General features: G+C 22.4%; 1 long non-coding RNA gene across 1 annotated transcript in view; it reads right to left on the bottom strand.

Annotated features, from left to right (window-relative positions):
- LOC129606110 (uncharacterized) overlaps positions 1-27,144 on the bottom strand; it is a 117,998-nt gene that overhangs the window by 53,760 nt on the left and 37,094 nt on the right. The window contains exon 2 of the long non-coding RNA XR_008696747.1: positions 20,849-20,886. This is a non-coding gene — a long non-coding RNA (uncharacterized LOC129606110). The remainder of the gene's footprint in view (positions 1-20,848; positions 20,887-27,144) is intronic.

Here is a 27,144-nt window from a genome sequence, read left to right as displayed (position 1 = left end):
AAATTTTATATACTTTTGTATTAGGCCTTAAACCTATGTACATAATAATTAATGTTTAACTTTTATTTTAGGCAGAAAAAGTTCAGACTCCAAAATATTTTGTAACGCGAATACAAAATTTCTATACAAAAAGAAAATATCCTTGTTTCAATGGAAAAATTAAGAAAAAAAATTACATAAGTATACGAAAAGCTTTAAGTAGCAAGCAAGAAAAAATTCCTTTAAAAACATAAAATTACTTAATGAAGTTAAAATTAACTGCGGCGACACAAGCAAAAAAAACGAGTATAAAAATCATAGGTAAGTAAAGTATAGAACAACCAAAAACCAAATATACGTACTCGTAATATAAGTGTAGACCTAGGCAATTCCACTTATACATCACAATATTTTCTCTCTATAGAAAAATAAATAAAATTACAAAAAAACAAAAATAAAATTGTTATTTTTCAATTGTTGTTTGTTAAGTCGGTTAAATGTAACCTTAAAACGGTAAGGTACAAAGTAAAATAAGAAAAAAAAAATACAAGAAAACAAAAAGGACAATAACTCGTTGAAAAATACTTAACTACTATTATTATTGTTATTATTATTGTTATACCTACTTGTATTTTCTTTTAATTTTCCTTATTTTTTACTTCTTGTTTAAAAAGAATGTTATTTTTGTTTTTTTTTGGTATTTGTTACGCTTTTTTACGACATTTTTATAACTTTGTTTTGTAACAAAATTTTTTAATGTTACAATTTTTTCTTATTTTTCAATTCACATTTTTTATATGAATTTTTGTTTTTTGTTTGTTTTTTTTTTTTGAGCGTTTTTCATCTATAAAATTGTTGTAATATATCTACACTGTAAGAAATTTTTTACTAATTTTAAGTCAAAAACTTCCTAACAGAGAGAGAATTAATCAGGGTAATTAATTTTACACAACATAAATCATAATAAAATAGAAGCAAATCCATTCGGCAAGAACTAAATTTGGTTTTTCATGATAACACGGAAAGAAAACATTCAGAACAAACCATTCATCTTGTTTATAGTACCTTATTCGTTTATATAAATTGTTTTCCCCGTAATTCATAAAGTTCTTCATATTGGAGACATAGCTCTTCATATAGCTCTCATATATGTTTACAAGATAAAGTTATTCATATAGCTGTTATACTCAAATATACTGCCTAAACTTATTTCAAGCACAGAAACCCTTATACAATGAAAAAACTGGGCACTATTTTCGTGAACAAAAAATATTTAACTACAACTTTATATCTGAAATTGCTAAAAAAATACATTGCCCGATTTCTATCAGTTTTTATCATTAGGAGCATTGCAGAAACTGCGAAACTATTGCAGATATAGAAATATTTTTATTTTTGAGTGCACGTATTCAAAATATCTTCAGAGTAATTTTTTTGATTTTTAAAAATTAACAACTCTGACATAGCTTGTATTCAGTTGACTTCTAATGAAAACATAAAAGGATAATTAAGCTTGGATATTACAACTTTAATCTAAAATTGTAAGACTATTATAATTTTATGTAAGACTGTTATAATTAATGATTGAATATTGCCTATACAAAAGTACTTTGTTCTCCTTCGAAGGAAAATAACTTTATGATTTTTTTAAAAATATAGGTAAAAGCTTTGAAGTAATTTTCATTGTATTTGATTCTTTCTCTTTTTTTTATTCCTACTCCGCTCCTGGGAGGAGCATAGGGCTGGTCCACGATATTGTAGATAACAATGAACTGTGAACGATATTTCGGTTCGTTCTCTTATATGCTATAGCTATATAAAATGGTTCATTATATTTGAATTTGTTGTCTCATGCTTATGCTATACAAAATGAAAATAGTCTTCCTCTTTCGTAAATTAATAAAATTTCTTGCTGGAACAGAACAAATTAAATTCATTTTTTTGGAATGAACAGTAATAATTATAGAAAAATCCATATATAATTTTAATAAAGGGGCAAATTACGTTTACAAGTTTATTATTTTCACATATTGCACTTCTTCAAATTTAACATTTTATAATATTCTTTTTAAGTATTCTGCTTTCACAATCAGGATTTAAATATTAGAATCAGAATATCAAACAATTTTTTTACCAATTTTTACCAAAATTTTAAACACATTTTTTTCGCAGTGTTATTAAGTACTAGTAATATAGTACTATTACAAATATACGTGAAATAATTATAGTGGAAATATAACAATATTATATACACACAAAAAAAAAAACCAAGAGTAACAAAACCAAAATAAAATTAAACATTTCTCTTATTTTTTGTTTTTCTTTTAAGGATCTAATTACATTATTTTTTTTTCTTCCTATATTTTTTGTGTAAAAAAATTGTGTAGGTTTTTCAAATTCTTTTGCCTTATTATTATTACTATGTATACCAGCATATAAAACAGGTAAATAAAAGTGTATATAGGCTTAGTAATAATTGTGATATAAAGCTAAAAGTATAGTATAGTTGTATTTTAAGATTATAATTTAATGTTAAGGGCAAAATTAAAATACAATTTTTTTTTTTTAGAGTTGTAAAGGTTATTAAATTCTTATATAATTTGTTTGTTTTTTTTTCAAGGTGAAAATAAAACTTTATTATCTTCACGAAAAAAAAAGAAAATTAAAAAAAATTCAATATGTAGGTTGGTTGACTATAAACACTTTTCTATGTACGTAGGTTTAACAATAACAGGAAGATTTTTATAATACTAAGTAGTCATGTATATAAAAAAATAATTAAACTTTATAGATTTTATATTATATACTTAATATGTATATGTATATATAAGGAGATTAGTGTAAATAAATTGTATTTATATTATACGATATTAAATTAAATGACATCTTTTTGTTTTTTTTTTCTTCATTTAATTCTCATTTATTATTCTTTTATTTTATTTTAATTAAAGTTTATTTTTAAATTTTATTTAATATCCTTTAAAAATAAAATATTCTGTCTATATGTCTTTATAACACGAAATTTGTCTAAGCAAAAGAATTAATTTTATAATAAATTTTATATATTTTTTTTTTAACTTTCTATTAATTAAGCAATTTATTGAAGTTAAAACAGATTATTTATTAGAACTTCATGATTTTTATTAAAATATCATGAATATTAAAATCTTTCTTTAACTACTTTTAAAATATATTAGAAATTTTCATTATTTTTAATACATAGTACGCATACTTGAAAAAGTTCTTATTTGAATCCTTTAAAATAATGGTATATAAGCATTTAATTACAAATTAAGTTAAATAGTCGTAAATTAAATGAACAGCTAAAAAAATTTTAATTATTTTATATTATAGATTTCGTTTAATTAATTTCTTTTATTTAGAATAACATAAAAAGCCAATTTAGTGAAAGAGAGCTATTTGTATAGTGCTTTGTTACTAGTGGTACTATAATATCAGTATACTATTTGTTACTAGATACTAGTTGTAGTATAAGCATATAGGTACCATTTAAATTCTTTAAGTATTTGAATATATTGAATCTTATTATAAAACAATTTTTTTTTTCGTTAAAGGGTAGGAAGAAATTGTTCAAAAAATTACAATTTTGATTCTATAATAATGTAATACTCTTGAAATTACAGTAAAAATTTGATAATCTGAATTAGGAAATAAATTACATACTGCAATATTTCGAAATATTATTATGGGAGAGACATACTTATTTCGATAAAATTATAATTTAAAGCTGTAATAAAAATTGAAGTGAACATTTCAACAAACAATTCATTGCAAGTTGATAATTTCATTTTAGAGTTTATATTTTATTAGGAAAAGCCTTTTAATAACAGTAGCAAAAAATTACATTCGAAAAATTGATTTGATTTACAATTATTGAAAGAAAATTCTTTAACTAATTTTGCACTGATTTTAATAAATAGTTTTCTATTTGTCTACAATTGTCGATAAATTACTAATCTTGAGCTCGACTATTAAATCAGCAGTTTGAAAATACTATTATGGTTATTTATAATATCATCAGTGTTATTAATTAGAAAGAGAAAATATAAAGTATAAAAATAAGCAAGTGTAATATTAATTAAAAACTCATTAATTTTTAATATTAATTAAAAACTCATTTCAGTTCTAAGAATATCACAAAATTCAGTAGGAAAATAATCTAATTTATTTTGTAGTAAAATCACCCAATCAAATCAAATAATTATAAAATTCGGCTCTATAATACCTGCAATAACAAATTAAATAATTGAAAATTTTACGAAACACAATATAAATTTGTATAAAATTCTGTAAAATGCAAATATATTTAATTATATTACAAATTTAATATTGCATTTTTTTTTTTTTGTAATATGCATAAAATGTCAAACAAAATTTTCAAAAATTTAGTGCACTTCCAAGTAAGTTTTGAATTTTTTATTAATTTCTTTTAATAACAAGAGAAAACATAGTTATCGAGCAAATTCTAGCATAACACCCTCACAGTAAAAACTAAGATTAAATATTAAAATATCAATAAAAAACCTAAATGCATTCCTACAATTTGAAGAAATATGAGAATTCGTAATAATCTTCTTGCTTTAAATATTATTCTTAAAAAGTGTCTATTAAAACTATTTCATACATGAAGCATGTTTCAATGGCAAACAAATATTTTGATTAAAATTATTTAATTATTTAAATAATAAATATCCTTAATAATTAAACAAATATGGGAAAGAAAATATTTTTTGTAATTTAGTATGACAAACCTTTAATTTAATTTTTATATATTTTTTTATAGTTTAATTTTTAATAATTTTTTTTAATAAAAGAAAATTTTAACACTTTTCTTTAACTATAAAATTATTTACACTTTCTTTAATTTTATTATTACAACCTTAATTATTATTAATTATTTTAATATATTAAAATAAATATTAAATTCAATTCTTATTATTCAATTATATATACAAACAAACTTATTATATACATAAATCAAGAATATTACACTAATAATTTTCTTTACATACTTTTCAAATTAACTATATAAATTACTAGTGGATTTTTTGAAAAAAAAAATTGTTGCCACCAAATAATAATTATTGTAATTTATGATAATAATTACAATATAAATTATATACCTTTTTCTCTCTATGGTTATTATATTCAAAATTATTTATTAATTTTTCTATAATGTTATTTTTAACATTAAAAATTTATATATAGAAATATTATTTGCGTGTATATAGATTTAATCTATACGTATGAATAAAATTTTATTTATTATATTATAATTACTTCCAAAACAAAAATTAAATATCACAAAACTTAATCGACGAGCCTATATTTAAAATGTTGTTATTATAATTTCTCTTAAATTTTTATCTGTTTTTTACTATATAAATTCTAAATATTCTTGTTTTCGCCTTTTAATTTCATATCTTTAATAATTTCCTAAAATTATAATAAAAAATAATATTTAAAATTTTTCTTTTTATATTATAATTATAATTTATCATAAAATTTTACTCATTAAATTTTATTTTATTTAAAATTATTTTTTATTTAATTTTATTCTATTAAATTTTATTGAGTATATTATATTTAATAATATTTTAATATTTTATAAACTAATTATATATTAAAATTTTAGTATTTTTTACATTGAATATCATTATTATTTTCACATAATTATTTATTATCATTATTTAAAATTTTCATTATCATTGTTATTATAATTTATTCCGAAATATAAAAATATTCATGCATTTTGAATAATATATGCATTTTTTATAGATTATTAAAAATTTTGTATTTTATTTTAAAGAAAAAATATTCTAAATTCTCTGTATTTTTATATGTATTTCAATTTTTGTTAAAAAAAATTTTTTTACTACCATAATATTATTTAAATATTTTAAATATAAAATTCCAAATTTTTTTTTCAATTAAAACCAAACTAGAGTTATATTAAATTAAGCTCTAATATTGCATACATATTTTATTAAATAATATGCACATATATAATATCGTAATGTATATAAAAATGTATATATGATTATAAATTATAAGCATATATATATAATTACGTGTATACAATACCATGTAATAAAATAGTATAAGGAAATAAAAAAAAATAGGTTAGGTGTACAAGTAAAATTTAACATAAAATTATTTTTCTTTTTTACCATTTTTTTTTAGCATACCTGTATACCTATAAACTAACCAAAATCTACTATAATATCCAATATAATATAGCATATATATTATGTGTGTATATATGCATATAACCCATTTTTTTTTTCATTTCTGATTTAAAATGTAAATATAGGTACCTATATATATATATATAAATATGTAAATGACCCTAACACACCAAAAGAAAAAATTACATTAAAATTATATTTTATATATATATTTGAACATATCTATCTATACGTGATATGCATAATATACACAATTATACGTATGTATATAAAATATGTAAATATTAAAGTAAATAATAATTTAAATAACATTAAAATACAAGAGAATTGAGAATTTTTTTACATTTTTGTACAATTTTTTCTTCAAATGAAAAACAAAATTTAATTTTTTTTTCTTCGTTTTTTTTTTGCCGTAGTACATCATACTCTACTATACCGAAAAAAAAATTAACCATTATATGAAAAAAAAATTATTTGAGTTTTTTTTTCTTTTTTGTAATTTTTTCCAATTTACTCAGTTGTATTTTTATTTTTTTTTAGTTAATGTAATATAAAAGTTCGTATATATGTACATAGAGAAAAATACATACAAACAAGCAAATAAAAAATGGTAAATACAAGGTAGTTAAAACCGTAATTTTACGAATCGTAACACTGACGAAACAAAATAATTAACCGTTAAATTAAGGCAATTTCGTAGATTTTTTTTTTTAATTCAAAAAAAAATGAAGAAATAAGAGAGAAAAAATATTTATTTTTTTGGTTTTTTCTTTTCGCACAATTTGTTTTTCTTTTTTATTTTATTTTTTCTTCTGTTCGACTCTATTTCTTATATATACGCTCTGCTCTTATTATTCTTTGATACCATTAAAATATTTTTGCTAATTTAACAAATTTTTCTAACTTTTTTTAAAATTCTTCTTATTTATTTGAATAAAATTTTATTTTCTTTGATTAAAAATATAAATTATAATTTTTTTTTAAATTTATTTTCATCTATTTATTTTACAATGATTCTAATGTTAATTTTAAGAAATTTTCCAAAATTTTTTAATATCTTTTTCAAATAGATACTCAAATATTATCATATTTATTGAAATTTCACACTAAAACGCTTAATTTATTATTAAAGCACCCTAAAAGTATGCAATTTTTTTATAAATTTATTTAAATTCACTCTATAATGGTTTTATATACAAAATACACTTATTTTTCAAATTCTACTTGAAAAATTGGACTAAAATTTTTTATATAGTAATGAAGAAATTACAAGAAATTACAAAAAAAATTAATTAATTGCTTTAAATTTGTAAAACTTACTTAAAGGACTTACTAAAAAAAAAAAAAATTATTAAAACGGAAAAAAAAATTAGTTTTTTTTTTTAACTTTTAATTATTATTTTTAATTTTTTTTCGTTTCTTATTTTGATTTTGGTTTTTTTTTCTAGTTTTTTTTTTTTACAATTTCGTTCCGAACCACCCGCTCTATACAATTTACGTGTGCTTACATCCTGTCGATCCCGAAATTACTAACTTTTGATTTTGGTTAGAAATTATGAGAGAGCGAGAAAAATAGAAAATTATTGTCAGCTATTTATAAAATGTATACAAAAAATACAATAAAAACAAAAAAAAAATATCATCAAAAACAACCATCAAGGGAAGAAAATGAAAAAAAAGTGTTCATGTTCTGTGTTAGGTTTATTTTTTGATTTTTACTAACCTAGAAAAAAAATTTTTTTTTTTTTGAAAAACAAGGATATACGAAGATTCAGAAAGTTAACAAAATATTCTCTAAGTAATAATATAGATGATTTATTCATATTAAATTTTATGTTGTTTAAATGTATGTATACAGTAAATTTTGAACGAAAGTGTGGTGAACTTTTTTATATTTCTAAAAAAAATTTTTGTACTCTATAGTTTATGATTTAAATTATGGTTTTTCTCTCATATTACAGCAATAATATATTTAAGAGAATAAGATGAAATAATTGTGAAAAATTCTCTGCTCGAGTGTTGAAAACAAAAAACAAATATTCATTAATAAACTTGTAAAAAATATCGTAAAAGTAAGGTGAATTTTATTTTGTTTTTTTTTTTTTTTTTTTTGCAAGAATTGCAAAATTCTATTTCAGCATATTTTCTTTTAGAATATTAAAAAAAAACAAAATGTTATAACAAGGATAATAATAAGGAGGCAAAATATAGTTTACAAAGGTGTGGTGAGTTTATGAAAATCATTTAGAATTGATAAAACTTTTGTATTATGAGATATTAAAAATTAATGTTGTTGAATAATTAATGTAAGCCAATGAGCATTAAAAAATTTATGTTGGTATTATTTATTCTACTTGATACGTGTAAAATTAAAGGATATGGAAATATCTTCATCTAACCACAAATATTGTACCCGCAGCTGCAACCATTAATCACTGCTATCTAATTTAGACCTATCCCATTTCCATTTTATTTTAATTGCCTTTAATTGTGTTATCAACATTTTGCAAATATTTTGTAGATATAAAAAGGGCCATATTTAATATATTCATCTTGTTTCTATAAAAAAAAAAACATATCCTTAAATTCAATATTTCACCTTTGAATAACCGGTTTTCAACCGTACATAACCTACAAATAATATATTTTCCCTGTAATATAATGTACTACATCATTAATAAAGCTAAAATAACATTTGCTGAATTAAAAAAAAAAAAACAGTGGTGAATATAAATATTGCTGACTTTAAAAAATATTATCTCGCACACTTATTTTATGGTAAACATAATTTTTATTTGATACACAAAATTTTAAGAGAATTTTAAGATATTCACCTTTGTGGTGAATAAAAATAAAAATGATATTTTCGTTTAAAACGAGTATGTTGAATATAATTTAAATAATAAAGAATATTTTTTTTCTTTATTTTACTGCAGATATTTTTAGTTTCAATGATTTATATTTCAACAGGTGTGGTATATCAATGACATTATTCCAAAAAAAAAAGAATAAAAGTAAAAAACTAAAACTAAAATAATCTGAGACAAACAAAACAAAAAATAATTTCAGGTATGAAAAGACACAAGAATTTTTTGTTTAGTCTTTAAATTATTATGAATGTTTCAAAATAGTTTTTTTTTATAATCTGAGAATAGCTCGACGAACCTAGTTACACATATTACTTGTATCTATAAATATATAATTATAATGTTGTTTTTTTTATACCGACTATATAGAAGAAAAGCAAGGACAAAACTAGAAAAATTTAGAATAGGAAAACAACAAAAAAAAAATAATTAGAAAAACTTTTATAATCATAATTGAAATTTTTGTGTTTTTTTTAGTTATAAAGGAGCGGTTATTGAACTCAATTTCGTTTTTTGTTATTATGTTGAACTGAATAATTTATTTGGTAAAATTATACTAGCATTTCGTAAAATTATACTAGCATAAATTATACTAAATTTTCGAACATTTATTTGGAAATTATTAATTTTTTAGAATATTTCAATTGAAAAGTTGAATAAGGTTTGGTTCTAATTTAAAAAATTATTTGCTTAAAAAAACAAATACTTTAAGTTGGAAACTTTTAATTTAAAATAAAAATTTTTAATTTTTAATAAACTCCACTATAATTAATTCAGTTTTTGGCTTAAAAGCTCTAATATTTTATTTTTATATTGCCCTTTTAAGACGACATTACCAAATAATATTAAATTTAATCAGACGTAACTTGAAATTCATTCTATTATTGGATCTAATAAACCATTTTAAGATCAGATTTCAGCAAGAAAAAAACGAAATTCGAAATTTAATACAGAAAAAAAATTTTTGTAATCCAATCTTCAATAATATATGGGTAATCAGAAATAATGTATAATTAATACTTTTCTGTTTAACTACCTCTTAATTCTCACACAATATGCTATCGATTTTAATTATTTTTTATCCCTAAATAAATTATCTACATGCATTTAATTAAAATTGTATCATAATACTATAAATTACATTATATTATTTTATAACATAATAATTTTAATATACACATAATAGCTTAAAATATCCTTTAAAAAAAAATCTCTAACAATGTCTGAATAAATATTGTACATGCCGCAAATATCTTTTTTCAATTCAAAAATTTATTCGCTTAAAAAATTATCGCATATTTTCGTCGTTTAAAGTCGTTAATGAAAAAAAATCTTCCTCAAAAAAAAATATATATATATTTAGCGTTTAAACACCAATCATTGAATGTCGTTTAAATTATAAATCTTTAGAAAATGCTAAATAAAATCTTAAAATACCAACCACAAATAATAAAATAAAATTCACCATACTCGTAACATTATAACTGCACGAATAATTTTAAAGCGCATGCTTTTATTATGGCAATACCTCTTTTCAAAACAAAAACAAAGAAAAACTGAAATTTACCATACAAATTTTTTGAGTAAAAAAAACATACCATAAAATAGAAGGAATAAAGAGAAAATAAATCACCATAATTTTTATTTTCTCTTTATTTTAAATTTTGAAAACTCTCTTTATTGTTTATTCAAACAAAACTATTATTGTTTACAATGTTCTCTTTTTTAAGAATAATTTCGTGCTTTTCCAGTTTAATCCAGTTTAATATTTTCGAAATTCATTCTAGATAGAGAAAATAAACAAAGAGCATGAAATATGAAAATTATTTTAAAAATTGAATGGCTTATCAGTTAAAAAACGTTAATTTCGAAAATATTGATAAAGGATTCTTGAAAATTTGGAAATGTTTATCAACAATTTTGTAAGCTTATCAACAAAAATGTTGCTTAAAAATGATTCGTTTTTGTTTATTCTCATTTTTTTTTTATTAAGCGACACAAAACCTGTTCGTATTATTTTATTTTCTTTTTTTTTATTTTATTTTAATTTTACCGTTACAACATGATGTTTTTTATTTTTTTTGTATTTTTTTTATTTCATATTTTTTTCTTGTTTTGTTTTTTTTTTTCTTTGAATGTTTTTGATTTGGTTATGTTTTTTGTTAATATTATATTGAAGAAACATATCCTTAAATTGATTTGCAAATATACAGGATAATTTAGTTTCCTTTCGCAACACATCGAAAGTGGACGTTTTACATGAAGAAAACTCTTTTTGTTTTTTTTTTAAGAGAATTTTTAATTGCATCGTATTGAGTGCTTATAAAATGTTTGTCTCTTATATTGTGGTTGATAAATTTTACGTAAATAATAAATAAAATTTTTATAAAAATTTTCGAATTTTCGAAGCAGTACCAAAATTTTGCCGCCAAAAACAATTTATTTTTTCTTAAAATAGTGTGGTTATTGAGAAAATTTTTAATTAGTTGTGCTATTTTAACTTTAAAACTCTTGTTATTATAAAAATTTTGATTCTATTAAATAAATTAATATTAAAAACACTCTGACCAATTTTATATTACAAGAATTAATAGTAATTTTTCCGACAATTAAAATTTAATATACAATTTTTTATTAAAATCATTATGTGAAAATTTGAATTCGTATAAATTTGAATGAAATGTTATTAGCAATAGCAGAATAAGCAACGGGTAACCTATTCAGAAGGTAAGTAATTTGATGAAATTAGAAATTTTTTAATTTATTAATATTGAACAAGTTTTAAATAAAATTTATTTTGATTAAATACATTCTATGAATTTTAACAACATATAAAAATATTGTAAAATTTTTAATGTTTGTAAAGTCTAATATTTATATAGGAGCACTGATTCATATATTCCAATTTTTGGTAATACGAAGAATTTCTCAAAAAAAATTATTTTTTGGGAAGAGAAATTTTTATAATTACATTCGAAATTTTGAATATTATAGAACTAAAAATGCAAAACCTTTAATATAATAATTGAATTCTAAATTTCTGATATGAGCAATTTGTGAAATTTAAAAGACAAATTTTTAAATTCAATTTTAAAGCATAACATTTCGCAAAATTTAGTTTACTTTAATAAAAGCCTGCTCAAGAAATAATTGTTTGAAAACACTATATGTATACATATATTTTAGAGCGCGGATTTATCGGGAAATCTTTCTAACTCATATAAGAATATAAAACTGGTTTCGAAACTCAATGAAAAAGTGTTACTTATTACATATTCCTGCATCTCTTCTGCTGTGGCATTCGACAAGTTAAAAAATATTTATCGGAATTAAATCAGAATTGCATATGCATTTTAGTTCTTCCGAAATATTTTCATATACAGTCGAAACTTGATTTTGAAAGTAAATTCGGATTTTTACCGAATATCATGAACATTACAAAGTCCTATATGTAAAACATATTCCGGAAATAATTTTAATCTTTTTATACTTTAACATTTTTGACTCCTATTACCCTTAACTATTAAAAACATAAATTTTTTCTCAATTTCATTGTCACTCATTAATAATATTATTTTTAGTGTAACCCGATTTTATAAATTTGTTAATGTTAAAAAAAAAATTTCATTATAAAAACCAATTAGACCTTCAAAAGTCTAGTATAGCGTGCGATTAAAATATAAAATTAAATTTTTATTTATTGATTATTAAAAAGCTGGAACAAAAAATTCTTTTTACATAAAGTCAAAAGCTTACAGTTGCTAAAAGTCAAAAATAGAAGAATAAAATTTAAACAGCAAAAAAAAAAAATTGTAGCTAAAATTTAAGAGAGAAAGGTGGAAAAAAAATCGCGAAGTGACATATTCAAATTATCGGTGATTCCGTTTACATTTTTCGTTTATTTTTTTTTTCTTCACATTTTCCATTTACATTTTTTACGATTTCATTTTTGCATTCTTTTGGGTAATAAACAATGCAAAAAAAAAGAAAAATTTATAAAATGAAATGGAAAAATTAAATATACAAAAAAAAAATAAAACAAGGATGCAAAAAGCCTTCATCATAAAATATGAAAAAAACAATAAAAAACAATAAAATTGCAAAAAAGCAAGAAAAGAGATCCAAAATTAAAATTTGACAAAGTACCAATCTCGCATTTATGCAATTTTTCGGTGTAAAATAACAGAAATGATAAAAACTAATACAACAAGCCGACGGCGAACTAAAGCTTCACTGTAACTATATTACACTTCTTAAGTCATGCTTAAACCTTTAACTTATTCGAGCGTTAATTAAATTATTCGAGCGTTTTGAGCTAAGCTATAACAAAATATTCAATATGATGAGCATTCCACCAAATTTGCCATGACCCGTCGGTAGTGGGACAATTTGAATTTCAAAATTAAAAGTCGAAATTTATAAATTAATTAATAATCTTAATTAGTTTTATTCTCTACATTACAATATGCAAGCGAAATTTGAATATTTTAAATTTTATTCATTTCTCCTAAAATTTTAAACTTTTTCTTATTATAAAGTAATCATAATTAGCGAATTACTTTCATAACCAAATTTGATTTGGAACAATTTTTACAAGAAGCATTAGGTAACACAATTTGGGATCCACCACTAGCATATTATATAATAATGTAAATTTTTATTGAGAATGATGCATTTTGTTATTGCACATTTTATAGAAACTTGAATTTTAAAAAACAAATGATGCCTTGATCATTTAGCCAATATAAAACAATGCATTCCAATTGCTCCTTCCTCTTAAAACAACAGCTACCAGTTTAAGCCTTCTATGTTCTGTTTAATGAAACCAATTTCCTACACAAATGTAAATGAAAACAAAAATATATTCATAGGGATGTCTATTATACCGTCGATCTTCTTACCCATAATTTTTCATCTATAACCCTTTACTTGTAAAAGCAACAAAAAAAAAAAAAAAAAAAAAAAAACCCTTTAACTATACCCGTAAATCAAGAAAAAATTAAAACATTTTCGCATAGTTCTCTTTTTTTTTCATTCACCATGTTTTGAGCTTTTTTGATTTTTTTCCATGATGTAAAATAGGAGAGAGAGAAAAAAAAACACAAAACAAAACACATAATTTTCTCTGAGACCAAAGTAATAACAATACTTAATATTTTTTTGCCGCTATTTTTTATTACTAGTATTACTACACATGGTTGGTCCATTTTAAAAGCAAAATTATATTATGAAAATGGCAATCATAAAAAATAGATATGAGTAAATGAACGTTCATCGGTTAACTTTGGATTTTGTACCTGGTATTGCGAATATCACAGTCCATTCATTTTTTTCTATGATAAAAAAAAATAAGGGAGCAATTGGAACCAGGATTCTATAGTTTCTTTAATTTTAATCATTACTTAATATTAGTAAATTTAGCATTTATAGTATAATACTCTATTTCTCTTAATAACTCCTAAACCAGATCAGATAACGTGTTGAACCGTATACCAGTAAAGTTCAGGGTACTAAAAAAATTAAGAAATTGAATAACAACTTCATCCTTCTAACTAAAAAGAGAATTTTTCAGCTATATATACTGAACACTTTACCGTTTAGTCGAATAAAAGAAGAACTGTCAAAAAAGAATTTTTACCGGTAACATGGGTAACATCTTATAATGTTCAATATAATTGAATAGAAAAAATTTTACCTAATACCTACTTATTTTCTAGGCCTCTCAACTGCAATATTCTGTTTCAAAATTTAAAACCATTGCATTGCAGATTTCTGGCAATTTTATTTAACCCAAAAATTTTGTGTTATGAATTTATTTACCTTTCCCGCGAAAATTATGGATTTTATTTAAAACCTAATCCAGAACCAAATTACAAAATTTATCAGAATATGACAAATAAACCGGAATTCTGTTCGATACTAGTTTTAAAAAACACTTGCATGATTTTTAAAGTAAAGATTGAAATTCCAATTTTTGTATTTAAAATCAAATAAACCCTAAGATAGACATAATAACTTTAAACGCAGCTGTTTCTATTGTTTTTTCTTCTTCTTCTATGAAATGTTTACCTCAGGGGTGTCGTAAATTTTTCTCTCATTTTTCCTATATATATATTTTTTTCTTTTTTGAAGCTGTTTTTCTAGTTACTCTTTATTATCGTTATATTCGGTTCTTTTTTTTTTTTTGGTGAATCCTTTATGATCCACGACTGATATATGCATTATAAAACATATAATATTACTAAGTACTTATACACTATCCTTGGTATTCATATATGTGTGTGTACATTGCATTTTTGTACACATAAATTTTTACTCAAATCACCATGAACTTTACAACGTTAAAATTTGTATGAGAAATGAACGGGACTGTAAGTATTTGTGGTTTGTATAAATGGAAAATAAGAAGAATCAATTTGATAGAAGAAAGGGGAGGGAGCGGTAGACGGTTTTGGTAGCAATTCGATTTTTTTACTATTAAAATTTTTTGGGTTTGTTTTCATGTTTTTTTTATATTTTTATTTTCTTGAACAGTCGAGTATAAAAAATTTCTGTTTATTTTCTCTTCTCTACGCTATTTTTAATGGGCATCTGTTCAGTGCTTTAGGAGTATCTCTTTTTTCCTATTGTTTTTTTTCGTTCCTTTATATTACAAACTACAATAATAACTGTGATAAATAGCAAGACTGGGTTTAACCTTTAATTAGTACAAAGAGAATATAAATTGTTTAGTTTTCATATTCTGATTTGAATAATTTCCAAAAAAAACCATTAAAAACAAAATGAAAAAATTTTTCCAAAACAGTACTAAATTTTTGAATATTGTCAAGATTATATAGCCGTACGGTTGCACATTAATTACATAGACACACACCAACACACATAGCATTTATATATAAGAAATTTTTGGATAGTTTTCAAATACAGATTAGACAAACAATATAAAAATCACAAATTAAAGAAAAACTGAAAATGAAGTGGTGCTTGTATAGTTATGCTTGCCAAATATTTTTTTTTAATTAATATTCAAATAACATATAGCGTAGCGACGGTGTTAGCCAATTTGTCATTATTTTGTAATAAATTTTTTTTGAACATCTATAACTCAGACGATAAGCAAATTTTTTTCATTTTATTTGAGGACTTTGAGTTCAATAAGCAATATAGTAGGCAATAGGCATTATGCTTAATAATAGCATTTCTTTCAAAACCTCAGTAGAAAAGATAAGGCATTCCTCTATGTATATCAAAATTATTCTGCTTGGAGAGCCTTCTAAATTTGTAATATTAATAAGCCAGAATTCAGTTTAACTTCCATTACAGTGCCCGTTTCATGAATACAACTCGGTTGTTGAGTTGAACATTTGCATAACAGAACAGAGACACCATTTTCAACGGGTGTTGTACATTTTTCTAAGTAGTTGAAGTAAAAAATTTGGTATAAAATAGCATTTATAGTATAATACTGTATTTCTCTTAATAACTCCTAAACCAGATGAGGTAACGTGATGAGCTGTATACCAGATTGAAGTTCAGTTGACAAGGTTGCCAGCTGTACCAAAATTGGAAAAACCTCCAATGTCACGTCACTTAGAATATTAACGTTTTTTAAAAATGAAAACTTAAAATTTCATAAACTTTTTTAAAACTTTAAAGTCATGTGATTCCGAAATCTGAATAGATTATAACTAATGTAGACATTCATAAGAAAGCTCTGAGGTTTCTAATGAATGTTTATTAATACACGCATCTAACACAAACACGGAGTTATACTTAAAATTTCAAAAAGTAAAAAAATTTGTTAAGATTGATTTTAAGCGCCTATAACTATGAGCTTGTTGAGCTGTGATCATCGTCTCCATACAAAATTTTTGTCTACTCATGAAGACCTATGTAATATATAGCAGTGCACTTTGTTACGAAACACCCTGTATATGTAAGTCTTTTCTGACACATTTTCGTTCTGACATAAAAAACTTCAAAATATTCAAAGTTTTTCAAAAAATTTTGCTCATCTCAATATTGAAACGGGAACTTTCTAAGGCAGATGGTGTAAATTTTTGATTAAAATATAAAATTTTCTGGAGAAAGTAAAACGAGATCTCCAAATAATCGCTCCAATGCCTATTCTGACGACAAATTCGCGTACTTTTTGAATATCGCGGATTCTAGGAAGCATTTTGGATTTACTCATCAATGATAGATTATGAGAAACAACATGTTGAATGAATCATAAATAAATAAAACAAAACTTTTTTTAGTTAAATAAAATTTTCTCTAAAATTCAATATTCTTACTTGAATATCTAGCAATATGCCGGCTGTATAACATAGCTAACGTATATTCTCATTCTCTAAGTCTACTTTTTAGAAATAGAAAAGAAATGAAGAAAATCACATGCATAAATACGATACATAAATAAGAATTGAATTTGAAAATTTCACTTCTATATCATTTCTCTGTAATACAAAAGGCAAACCAATAATAATAGCAGTTTTTAATACAAATTCCAAATTTTTTCCTAAAAGAACAAAAACTGTTCAATAATACTAAATACATAATTAATCTTCATTACAAAAATTGTAATTGAAATTACGTTAAAGCCATACACAAGTTATACAAAACCTTCAAAAACATGATAACAATTAAATCAGAGTTCTCACGCGCGCACATTGTTAGCACCAACAGTTATACATTATTCTTCTGTGTTCATCCAAATAATTTCAATATGACCCATATATCCATATCCTTTGAATGTCAATTTCATTATATTTTGTAGGAAAAAAAAAATAAATAAATAAAAAAATTTTATAAAACTGTTGCACTTTAATTAACTAAGACTTTTGGCCTAAGTAAATAATACTGTTATTATTTTTTTTTTGATATATATATTAAATTATAGATGATATCACTCTTTTGTCACACAAGGTGAACAATTAAATTTTATTATATAGAGTGGGATAGTGTAACCATTCACTCTTTTGTTGTTGCTTTTTTTTTGTTATTTTATTTTTAACGCGAATTGTTCCTATTCTATACACAATTTTTTTGTAACAGACCCTTATAATAACATCATATAATAGCAAGCATATTGAATTGTTCTTAATCCTTTTTTTATAGTGTCTCTCTCTCTCTCTCTCTCCATTCTATTGTTATTAAAAAAAAAGGACATCAAAATAAATTCTAGGGTATAGGGGAAATTTAAAGTTTGCCGTTCTACCACTAGTTTTTGTTTTATTATTATTTTGTTATTTTTTTCATTTTTGTTTGCCCTTATGCCCTTTTGTTAGCAAAAAAACAACCAAGTGTTTTGTATTTGTTTATAGTTAATTATTACTGTTATTGTAGAAGAATATTATGGCAGGTATCATTTACCGCATTGTTAGTTTACACCCTTTTATTAAAAAATAAAAAACTAAAATTATTTTTGTTTTGGTTTCTGTTTTCGGGTTCGGAGGGTCATTTCAATTGGGGTATTAGAATTGTATACGTACATAATATATTGTTCTTCTTCTTTGCAATTATAACTTGTAAACTTCACAGTTATGTAATTATTTATAAAAAATAAAAAAAAAACAATATATTCTACAAGAATAACAAAATTTACTGGAATTTTTTTATTTATTTCCCTTGTTATTTGTTCCCTTGTTCCCCATTATTTTTACAAAACTATTCAAAATTTTACAAAAATTTATTTAATTTTTTAAAGTAACAAATCGGATTTAATATAGAGTTTTCATAATAATGGTTGTGATTTTTAAAAAAATGGCGAATACGTTATAAAGGATTCGAAAATAAAATATTCAAATATCATAAATGAGAGGCTCTTAAGCCTTAGTACTGTATATACTGTTAATTTCTCTTGCTTAAGAATAAAATAAATCAAGGCATAAGGGACTGAGTCGTGGTATTAAAAAAATAAATTCGAAAAATAATAAATAAGTAGTCAATATTTTTCGACCAAAAGTAAATGCATCAATATGTTGATGAGTGTCCTTAATTTATTAAAATTTGGCACCTAAAAATTATGCTTAAATAGATTAAACATAATTATAAATTTTAATTAAAATTTTGTTCAAATATCAGAGTTTAGGAGCCTGCTTAACTAAAAAACCTAAAGGATTTATTTTTTCACTTCACAACTTCACATTTCTATTTTACTTTAACCAAAACACATTTCGAATAGATGAAGCAGCAGTCCTTTTTTCAGCGGGAAAACACAATTTTTTCTATTTCACTTTTTTGTTGCTGTTATTTCCCCAGAATTTTTAAATAATTTTTTCCTTATAACATACGGAAGTTACAGTTCCTTATTACAATTTATTTGCAAATAGTTTTAATTATGGACCCTAAAAATAAAAAATATATAAAAAAAAGATATCCACCGGTCCCTTTTTTTCCCTTGAAATATTTTTGTTTTTCATATTAATTTCTATGATTTTTTTCTCGTATTTCAACACCATATTTTGTAATTAGTAACACGCAATGGTCATTATAAATTAAGAAAAAATTTCAAAATATTTTAATTATAAAAAATAGTAAAATGAAAAAAACAAAATCAACATATTATTCTAGTTACCATTACAACACACTTGATATTCAACAAACATGATGAAAAATTAAATTAGCGCGAATAATAAAGAACGTATATATGTAAAGCTTACATAATATATAGTGTAGGGGAAGTTTGGGATATAAGATAATGAAGTTTTAGAAATAATAGAAATGAACCTTAAATTTAATGGTGAATGAAGCTTTTGTATTTTAAATTTAACTTCACGGGGTTCATATGTAAGTTTGGATAATTTTAGAAGAATATGGGGCATTTAAAATGCTTGAATATTACGTTGGTTTGATTATTTAGAATTATAGAATTTAATAACAATGAAATATTTATAAAATGATAAAATACATAGAATAATTGAAATAGTGGCTCTTGTGTCACATATTTCTTGCGTTATAAATTTATTATTGAAAAGGCAACAATAACTAAAGAATTTATCTCAGACTTTTAAAAGTGTATTTCTTAATATTATCGAGATAGACCTCGAATATTTAGTCGTTTGAATTGCTAACTACGAAAATATAAGAAGAATTATTGTAAAATCTCTGGAATAATCGTGAAACATTTATTTTTATTCTGACAAAACTACGAGTACTGCTGTTAAATAATTTACAAAATTAAATAAAATTTTATGATTCGATATTACAAAACTATGTTTATATTTTGGAAATTCGAAAATATCTATAATAAATTTGTTAAAATATTCTCCTCTACTTTTCGAAAACACCCCGACAATATTGACTGTCTCAAATATTTCAATTTCCAATCCATTAAAAATTCTATTAATTACAATAGAACATTTTCTAATATTAAAATTATTAATAAATTATTATTTTATAGCCACAATAAATTTTAAATTTTCCATTGTCTAATATTATATTAAATTGCATTAATCTATAACAAATGAATACTTTAATTAACAATAAAAAGACAATTAATTTTCAAAATTTTTCATGTAACCACGGTAATTACTATTAGAAATATTTAAAACTAAATTCACACTCTTTAATTTTCACTTTCACTATCACTAATTTATTTTCACGTTTCACTTTTCTTATTCACTTTTCATATTTTTACCACTTTGTTTAAGTGCAAAATTATTCCTTTTACTTAAAATTATTTAATAAATAATAAATATTTATTAATATTAAAATATTTTCGAAAATATTTTTTAATATGCCAAATTTAATATTCAAAAAAATTTATTAAAAAGGAATTTTTCTACTTACCGGCTTTTATGTATTTCTCTACTTTATTTTAGTGAAATCTGAAAATAAAAAGGAAAAAGTTCTTTAGTAAATTTTGTAATAAACAAGTTACAATTAAAAATTATTTAATAAAATTTTAAAATATTAAACTTGCTTATGTATTAAGTTCAATTGAAAGTCAAATAAGTGCAATGACTATCATACGATTTTGAAAACAAAGTCAGACAAAATATTTAACTTCAATTAAATTTTTTAAAAAATATTTCAATACATTTCCAAATTACTAAAACAAGAGCATAGAAGACCATTACAAAATATGTAGTTTTAGCTTTCAAACTGAAAATATTTAAATTCGAATTTATTAGCTTACATGCTAAACTATATAAACTATGGTTCAACGAGCTTGTATTAAGAAATCAGGCTGATTTTATAGCTTAAATTGAAAACCTTTGTTAAATTATATCCGAAAAATTATAATTCAGTCAATTTTTCAATTCCAATTCATATCTGAGTTCTTCTTAATTCAAAAGATTTGTATATACAATAAAGATCATTAATATTTTTCTCTGCAAATCTTGCATGAAAATCTTTAAAAAACCATTATTTTTTTTTTTGATTTATTACGCCGCTTTAAATATTTAGAAAAATCATCATATTCTCTTTATACTCCATCAAATAACCCTTATATTATTCCATAAACTTTACAACAATATACAACAAAATAGGTCCCAATTTTAAAGTTACATAAACGAATTGGAGAAAGAGAAAAAAAGAATAAAACAAGTCGATAAGAAAAATACATAAAAATTTCCTTAATTTTCCACGTATTTTAAGCAGAAGTTTAAAAAAAAAAAATAAAAAATCAAATGAGGGAAAAAACATAATGTTTAATAACGGTAAAAAACATATTCTATACATACGTTTATACCCCTAATATATGTTACATAAGATAAATGTACTCCTTACTTTTATACTCACTATGGTAAAAAATTGAAAGTTTGAGAGCAAAAAAAAAATGCCATATTTTTCCTTATTATTCACATTTTTTTTTTTTTGACTTGTTCGCAATACAATGTGTACCTGAATAAGAAAGAAAAAGTAGAAAAAATTACAATTTAACATCTAAAATTGGATCCCACAATCTTCTCTAACTCTTCAATAACTTTTTTTACATTACTTAATCTTACATTTCTAAAATGCGTGTGTGTTTGTATGCATTCTTTGTAAGAATGATGAATGAAAAATTAAAGATGATATTTTTTACTTTTACCTTATGTAAGAATTAATTTGCTTATAAATTATGACAAATTTATTATTTCGTTTATGACATTTCGGTGTCAATCAGAAATTCAATATGAAATATTGAAAGATTAGCATCAGAATGAATTTTTTACCATAATCCAACTGAACTGTTACAACTTTATCGTTTATGAGATTTGTTTCCAGAAAATGAGAATTCGTTTAAAAAATTGGAGATATACTCATACATATTCAGGGACATTTTATCACACATACATTCAGAAACTTCTTATTATTTATATCAAGAAACCTCATAACAAAAAATATTTTTACCTGGAATATTCAATTATTTCTCATACAAAAATTTTATGACATCAGCGAAAATCACTTTTATTTCGCTTTAATCTACGTATTTAATATAACTATTTTTAGGTGTTCTAGGTAAACTTAAATTAATTACTTATATATTCTTAGATTACTCATAATTTTCTAATCTGGAAAGTCTATCATAAAAGTAATATTAAATTTTAAGATTATGATATTGTACAGCATGCTAAAAATTTATTACCGTAAATAACAATTTATACGTACAATAAACAAGAGTGAAATGTTTCAGAGAATAAGCCCAGATCAATTTAATAATACAACAAAACTAATATGCACTATAAGTTTGGATTCTGAGTTACCATTTTTAGACTCAATTTTTCAAAGCAGTAAAATCATTTATGCTGCATTGTTGAAGTCAGATTTCTTAAGTGATGGAATGATTTTTTTATTTTTTTGCATATCTTTGAGCCCATTTCTTCATTCCGGATGATTTTCATCTCCCGCCCGAAATAAAATACAGGTTAATAAAGGAATTCAACGGTTATTAGTCTCAGATCTGCACCCAATGACTCAAATTACTAAGGCCAATTTTGAATTTTTATACTATGCTACTACATTTAACTGATAAGTCCAAAACTACTCTAAAATGTTAACTGTTTTGTTTACCTTAAGATTGTAAAACACAACTACTCGTACATGAAAATATGCGATAACAAATGTCTGTACTACCTTATTTTATTATTAACTTCTATATTCATGAAGAAATCATTCAACAAAGAAATTATAAAAATTTTCCATAACTCATACATTCCTTTTCTTACATTTTTTTTACATTTTTTTATTACCATTTTTTTATTTTCTTTTTTATTTTTATTGAAAAATAATGAAAATTTTTTCTCATAAAAAAAAAATATTATATTACTGTTGCAATATGATAAGATTATGGGTTCAACCATATACCAACAACAACAACACAATATTAATAATAAAATAATAGGCAAAGAGAAAAAAAAATATGGTAGATTAACATTTCGGTACTACAATACAATATTACAAACACAAAAAAAAAAAAATATTGTGCAGTAGGGGGGGGGCAAAAAATTTCTCTTCTCTTACTCTTAAAGACTGAAGCCTCTAAGCGTATATGCAATAATAATAATAACCTTAATATCCTTTTATTAATAGCACGTATTATTATTATTATTAGAAAAAAAATGGAATAAATTGAGTAAATTGGAACATTTTTTAATATTATGAAAATGAATAACGTATATATAAAAAAAATATAAGAAATAAAAATAAAGCCAAAAATCTATTAAAAATCCTAGACTTTTTCTTTTATTCTTTTAATTTTTTTTGAAAATTAAAAAGCCTACAAAGTAAATTTTCAAAAACAAAAAAAAAAATAGTAATAAAAAATTCTAGATTATCCAACCCCTCTTTTCTATATTAAAATCTATATTAAAAAATTCCATCTTCCATCTTCAAAATATGGAATTCAAAACGGGAGAACTTCTTATTACGTTCTTAATGAATTGAAAATTAAATAATCTTAAAGGATTCATTTTTTCCTCTCTACTTAATATTTATGAAAAATTAAAGGTAAATTTTTTTATGAATATTTTTATGCCTATACATAAATTTAAATAGTTGGGGGTGGATTCAAAATCAAAAAAATAAAGAAAATGTTCATTTTTTATAAGTGAAACTTTTTAATAAAAATTTTTTTTTTTTTGGGAATTTTATTAAACTGGAAATTTATTAATTTCTTAAGGATAATTGAATTTTATAGAAAATTTTAAAAATGGAATAAAATTTCAAATTTTTTACTTTAATTTTCGATTTATATTAAAAATTTGGCACAATATTTAAAATTAGAATTATGTATGCGATTTTTATAATAAATCTATTTATTAATAAAACCGATCGGAAAATTTTTCATATACGAATCTTAAATGGTTACGATATTACGAAAATAACATATTTCTAATCCCAACAATTGTTCATACTTGAATCAGAAAAAAAATTTCTTTATACCAGTAGATTGTTCTTAATGTGGTTAAAATCGAAAAATTTTTTTATTTAGCATGAAAATTAATTAAAATTCCTGTTAACTGTCTAAAATTTAGTAAGAAAAAACATGAAGCAAACCAATTTCCATTTTAAACTCTTCAATAATCATTTCTCCCGAGAGAATGAGAAAAATCGAGAGGTTGACAGCTCAAGCTTTAAAAAAACTCAAAATTCTCAAATTCTCCAAAAATTAACTTATTGAACTTTCTTCAACTCCCAATCAGTTTTACAAACTGTATTACTCAAATTGAAATTCGTTACCAAACGTCGACAAACTTGGTCTAATTTCACATAAGCGCCCGAAAACTGTAGGTTATGGGCAAATATGTATTATAAGAGCATGAGTATGAACTACTCGAGTTTCTTACATTACCTACCTACAAGAAGAAATGACATTTTCAACTGAGTTTATTGTTTGTTTTGTTTTAGCAAGTAATAAATTTGTATAGAATTGTACTTATACTTATATGTACATATCTATAATTTATGATTGAATTCTTAAAATTCTTTGAAAAATTTCAATAATCGTAATCGAATATATTTTTTTTTTCCAAGCAGAATGATGGGCCGCATTTACTACCATTTACTATTATAATATTATGAAAATAAAAATAAATTTACAGTGGTGTTGAGTTTACAATCCCTAAGTTAATTGGCTTAAAACTGATAGTGTTAAAGGTATTAAATATATTGTCGATTTTTAGCCACTTGTTAATAATTATTACGATTTGTGTGAAATTAGCAAATAAAGTAGCAGATGGATACAAATCACAAAACCAAAAATTTACTTTCCTTTTATCCTTATAATTAAAATAATAGAATTCCCAAAATAGAACAATTTATCAATTTTTTTTTCTTTTTTTCATTTTTTCACCGTAACAATTAAGTTTCTAATAAAGACCTAAAGGTAAATAAGTTAGAATAATAATTTCCTATTTAAAAATTTCTATACCTTTTCCCTCAAAAAAAAGAAAGGAATAATAAAAAAAAATAATTGATTTTTATTTTTGTTTTTTTTTTTTCCATAAATTTCCTTGGGTTTTAGAAAATTTTAACCAGAACCTTAAAATTTTTTCGACATACACACATGGATCTTTGTGCTCCATACAAGTAAATGATGTAAATTTGTACATCATTATAAGTATATATACAAGGGGCCATAATGTACATTAACCCTAAAATTTATAAAAAAAAGTCAAAAAGTATATGTGAAGTGAAAATTCACAATAGCTTATTTTTTACTTCTTAATATTAAAAAGTTAAAAAGCCTATGGATTATGCAATTTTTTCACTTTTTTATTTTTTTTATTAATTATCACATTAATAGAAAATTAAATTGAATAGAACCCACATTTTCTCTCTCTTGCTCTATTTCTCTCTCTCTTTCTCATGATCCCTGTTTAACTTTATTAATCAAATTTCTTTTTGAAATTATATGGAAAATGTATGGGTTCCTGGGGTATGGTTGGTTGTTGTAATTTAGTATTTTTATAAAATTTTTTTCTTTTATTTTATATATAGAAGATTACAAATAAAAAAAAGAGAACAAAAATATTAACAATTCTTTTGAATTTTATTAAAAAAAAAATTATAATATTTTCTTTTGTTCTTCCTATAATTTACATAAAAAGTTTAATTAACTCCTTTTTAGCTTATGATGAAGTAATAATAATGTTTTAATCTTGAACACATGAAATATAAGTGAATAAAATATAAGTGAATTTATTAAATAATGTAAATTAATTGTTTTATTTTTAATTTTAATGTTTTGCTATTAAAAAACATAAATTTTGTATTTAATTCAATTTTATTTGCCTTTTTTAACTTATTGTGTTTTAATTATAAAATTAAAAATTATTTTTATAATAGGAAAAAATTAATTAGAATTTTATTTTGAAGAGACTTTGTCTAAAAATAAAAATCACATAGCTATACACAAATAATACATTTTATTCTTTGAAAATTAGAAAAGTAATTATCAAAATTTTTAAGTAATATTTTATTAATTTTCAATTAAAATTCCTAATTTATAATTTTAACAATTATATTGAATATGATTTTAAAGAAATTAAAAAGCATGAAAATGAAATTATGTTAAAGAGATTTGAAATGAAAGGAAAATAATACTCGTAACCTATCTAGTAAACGCAATGACACAAAAAACTGGTCCATGGTTATGTCAATATCATGCACCAGCCCTATGTTATGTATATTATCTGAGCGAAGTCAGATAAAAATATTGATCAAATAAAAAAAAATACCGAATTCATAATAAAATCGAAAATTTTCATGATTGATATGAAGGCTCTACTTTTTTGTTCGAAAATCTAGAATCATTTTCACATCAATTTTAAATTCAACCAAACATTTTCATTAGTTGAATTTAGTTCTCATAATAGCGTAAAATGTTTTCTAGGATTACATAATATTAAAAATTTTAATCAAAATTTATACGAACAGTTTTCTAATGAAATAATTAAGATTTCCTTCAAATTATTGTTAAAGAGTAAGTAACTTGACAACATTGTCAAATAAATAAAAGGAAATTTACACTCAATTAGTAATAAGAAATTCACAATTTAAATGCTCGGCAATGTTGCTGTAATTCTCATTTTTTAATTATTTGTACACATGAGTTGTTCATAAAAATTACTAAAACAAAAATGACTTTTTAAATT

Source organism: Condylostylus longicornis, unplaced genomic scaffold (assembly GCF_029603195.1).
Source record: "Condylostylus longicornis isolate FDR11 unplaced genomic scaffold, ASM2960319v2 ptg000017l, whole genome shotgun sequence".
Classification (NCBI taxonomy): Eukaryota; Metazoa; Arthropoda; class Insecta; order Diptera; family Dolichopodidae; genus Condylostylus; species Condylostylus longicornis.
The sequence above is the reverse complement of the archived record's forward strand: the minus strand, read 5'-3'. Positions and strand labels throughout refer to the sequence as shown.